Source organism: Otolemur garnettii, unplaced genomic scaffold, assembly GCF_000181295.1.
Source record: "Otolemur garnettii isolate 467f Iridium unplaced genomic scaffold, OtoGar3 scaffold00013, whole genome shotgun sequence".
NCBI classification, from domain to species: Eukaryota; Metazoa; Chordata; class Mammalia; order Primates; family Galagidae; genus Otolemur; species Otolemur garnettii.
The window spans coordinates 9,958,144-9,962,894 of NW_003852408.1; positions in this window are offsets into that span (position 1 = coordinate 9,958,144).

Consider the following 4,751-nt stretch of genomic DNA (forward strand, 5'->3'; position numbering starts at 1 on the left):
GCCACCTTAGGTGTATGTGGCTGGCGCCTTAGCCGCTTGAGCCATAGGCGCCGAGCCAAATAGGGCTGATTCTATGCCCCATATTATACCATTACCATAAATTCTGTATTGACTTGATGTTAATATTGAAGTATACTATTAAAAGAAAATTAAGACAATAAATACAAACCACTCACTGTAATATAGTTTCACTGTATTATAAAACAACTTTGTAAATACAATTTTAGTTAAGTGGCAGTCAATACACTTTTCAACTTCACTACAATTTTCTTTTTCTTTCTTTGTTTTGTTTATTTGTTTTTGTTTTTGAGAGAGTCTTACTCTGTCACCCGAGCTAGAGTGCTGTGCCACAGCCTAGCTTATGTCAAACTTCTGGGTTTAAGCCACCCTCCGGCCTCAGCCTCCAGAGTAGCTGGGACTACAAGCACCTGCCATAACACTTCGACTAATTTTTCTACTTTTAGTAGACATGGAGTTTCACCCTTGCTCAGGCTGGTCTTAAACTCCTGAGCTCAAGTGATCCTCCTGCCTCAGCCTCCCAGAGCCACCACACCTGGCCTCTTTTTTTAATAATTATATATTTTTTAACTTCAAGTAACATACATTAACACTTAAAACTGTTACAGAAAACACATGGGGGCTGTGGAAACAATGCCCAAAGTGTTGGCTTACTGTACAATAAGCCTGTAGTCACGTCCTGATTCTGTGCACCAAGTTTAACCTCTGAGGTAGGTGCTGGGTTATGTGTTGGTTGCTTGAGAGTGCCAGTTGCTTGAATTCCGGATAGTGGAGGGGTTACTATATCATTTTTTTTAAGTATCCATAATTTGGAATTGAAATGAAGAGTCTAGAAATTCGGCTTGATCTAGGTTCAGAAAACTGGGCTGGAGAAGACAGTTCCTACCTCCCACCCGTCCAGCTGTATTCCTGGTAATCCCGTCATCCTCTTATCTTGTTGAGGCTTCTCACTCAACAAATCTGGCCTGTGAGAGTAAAAATCAGGTTCTTCTTTCCTCACCTGTGAGAGTGGAAACCCACATAATTTCCTCTGGCTGTGTTAAACAATGCTGGGATGGGGCAAATTATCCTTATGTTAAACAACAAATCAAACTATCTTATCTGCTTGCCTGAGGAAATAAAGACTTGCTCCTAGAAGATAAGGTTATCAGGGGCTGCTCACTGGTTAGTGGGTAATGACGAGGTTTTAGAAATAGTGATCATGGTTGCTCAACAGTGTGAATGTAATTAGTGCTATTGAATCGTACACTTAAAAATGGGTAGTTGGTAAATTTTATGTCATGTGCGTTTTACCACAATGTTTAAAAAGCCTTAAGAGCTTCTCTCTCCTTCCATCTTTCCTTTCCACCTCCTGCCACCATACTCCCACATGGCAGAGCTTAGGAGAAGGAGATCTCAAATGCTTTCAGAGGACCAGGCCAATAACATGAATCATTGGAACCAGCCAGGTGGTCCACGTTAGGGAGCAGTAGCGATTGAGGCAAACTGAGACCATGAGCCCTTTCTAATAGGCACATTCACATCTCCCCTCCCAATAATTGTTGCTGTACAGAAATGTGGGCCCAGTGTTGCCAAAACTTCCCACCCTTCCAGAAACACTAGAAACCAGGATTTATATGAGGAATTTTTCATTTTAAATCCTTGTGCCTTTTAGAACTTGTCAGTGGAGCAGATTGGGAAATTGTGTTTGTTATTCCTGGTCTTCTACCCACTGACCTGACTCCAAGATTGTAGCTGGTGTCATTTCCCACTCTAGATGACAGTCAAGCCAGGAGAGGGTCTTTTTCTAGCCTAACATATAATCATCATAAAGGGTGCAAATAAGAGGATGGGTTCCTCCATATATATACACTCCTACTCATGTCTATATATATTCTTTTAGATACAAGGGGTGTCAAAAAATGTATGCACAATTTAAGAAAAGAAAAAACGGTATTAAAATTGTAATGCACAATGTACGATGATAACAAAAGGGAATACAAGCCATGCCTGAGCTGTAACTGAGCACAGAAACACACATCAACAGTAATGAACACCACTCAGCAAAACACCGCCACATGTTGACACGAACACAGCTGTGAGACAGTGATGCACTAAGACTATGAGGCCTTACTGAGCTGTTAGTACAACGCTGCCAATGTAAGCTCACGGCGGCAATTTTGCAACCTTGTACAAGGACAGCTCTGATGGTCATTCCAGAAAAAGAATTCCAAAATTGTTTTGAAGGACGGACCAGGTGCTGGCATCAGTGCATAGCTTCCCCGGGGGTGTACTTTGAAGGTGACCATAGTGATGTTCAGCAGTGAGGTATGTAGCACTTTTTCTAGGATGAGTTCGTCAATTGTCATGTATGAGTATATATTTTTAATTCTTATTTCCCCATAGCCTTTGTTGATAAAATTGTCAAGTAGAGTCTTTTTTCATTTCCCGTCTTTCTGACCAGGGATCTTTGACTGTCGTCTCACAGGTAAAGTGAAGGAAGGGGTGAGATCTAGCCCGGGAGGAGGCCAGTGGGAAGGAAAACCAAGAGGGGAAGGTGGGGAGACGGGTGAAGGACAAGAGAGAAGAGCAGAAGGAAAGGAGGCACGGAAAAAAGACAAAAAGAGAAAGAAATAGCAGAATCCCGAGCAGACAGTTAACTCGCATTAAACTTTAGTGTGTGGCTGGCAGTTCCCTGAAAGCCCCTTTGTTGCAGCAGCCAGAGAAGTTTAACTTACCATCCTCAGTTTGCAGAAAGGGAAGCTGAAGCTCTGGCCTTACCTTTGGCGTTGTGGTCCCACACTCAGTAGGTAAGCCAGAGGGACATGCACAGGGGCCAAGCTGGCTTCCGAGTCTTTGTGCTTTCCATGATGTCCATGTGTGTAAAGACCAAGAGAGAAGGGAAGTCTGAGGACGGTGGAGGAGAGGAAGTGTCAGCAGGTGCAGTGGCTCACACCTGTATCCCAGCACTCTGGGAGGCCGAGGTGGGAGGATCTCTTGAACTCAGGAGTTTGAGACCAGCCTGAGCAAGTGCGAGACCCCATCCCTACTAAAAATTGAACAATTAACCTATATTGTGATGGGCACCTGTAGTCCCAGCCACCTGGGAGGCTGAGGCAAGAGGATCACTTGAACCCAGGAGTTTGAGATTGCTGTGAGCTAGGCTGATGCCACGATACTCTAGCCTGGGGCAACTGAGTAAGACTCTGTCTCCCTCAACCCTCCCAAAAAAGAAAAGGAAGTGGTATGTTTGGTTGGAAGCCTGGGCATGTCACCCACCACTGCTTTCAGAGTCTAAATGGCAAAGGCATCTTGACTTAGTTTCTTTTTTACAATTCTTATCTCAATAAATACTCCTGCTTCCCTTCTTGTGTATCTCTCCCTCTCTTTTTTTTTTTTTTTTTTTTTTTGCAGTTTTTGGCCTGGGGCTGGGTTTGAACCCACCACCTCTGGTATATGGGGCCGGCACTCTACTCCTCTGAGCCACAGGTGCCGCCCACCTTCTTTTGTATCTCTCGATGGTGCTGGACTCCACCGCAGGACATCAGCTGCTCTGATGAACTTCTCTGGGGCAGGTGAGCATGTGTCAAGGTCACCTGCAGAGCTTATAACTCAGACCACTGGGTCCAGCCCCAGAGTTTCCGGTTTGGTAGATCTGGGTGGGGCCAAGTTCCAGATGATGCCGATGAAGCTGGTCCAGGGTCTCTTTTGAGAAGTGCTGATCTGGAGCAGCAACAACAGAACCTTCTGTGGTGGTGCAAACGGCCCATACGTGCACCAGGCAGCATGAGAGCCACTGTGCGTCTGTGGCGCATCTGACATGTGCCTAGAGCAACTAAGGATCTCATTTATCTCATTTACTTTCCATTATTTAATTTCAAATTTACATAGCTACCTGTGGCTAGTGGCTTCAGCACTGGACCACACAGGATTAGATCCATGCTATTCCTAAATGTCTCTTTGGACCAATATCAGTGTCACTAGGATTGTGTCGGAAATGCATATTCTCAGCCACCACCCCAGACTGGGTCAGAACCTGCATTTTAACAAGATGCGCAGGAGATCCCTATGTACACTAAATTTGAGAAACACGAGCTTGGAAGCTTTTATTTCTGCATGCTGGACCATATTTTCTACCTCTTTGAGGTTGAATTCTACCCCCCACAGAGATCTGTTGAAGCCCTAACCCAGGTATGTGCGAATGCAACTTCATTTGGAAACAGGGTTTGGGTAGATGTAGTCAAGTTAAGATGAAGTCATCATTGTGGTCCCCAATCCAACATGACTGGTGGCCTTATAAGAAGAGAAAACTTCAGACAGAGAGACCCAGGGAGACAGCCACGTGATGACAGAGGCAGAGACAGGAGTGACTAGAGGCAGACCAGGGACCCCAAGGACTGATGGCCATCAAGAGACTCTGGAGAGACAAGGAGGGATTTTCCCCTAAGATTTTCGAGGGAACATATCCCTGCCAACACCTTATTTTGGATTTCTAACTTCCTGAATGGTGAGATAAGAAATTTCTGTTCTTTTAAGCCCCTTAGTTTGTGGTACTGCGCTATGACCACCCCCAGAAACTAATACACTGACCTTGAGTAAATCCCTTAGGCTTTCTGAGCCAAACACCTCTGTCTGTGCAAAAAGGCCTTATTTAATTATCCACTAAGATGAAAGAGCCCATCAGTGATCTCTGGAGGAAAGCTTTGCAAATGTTATTAGAATTCGACAGGGAAATCCTGGGAGTCGGCAGTCTG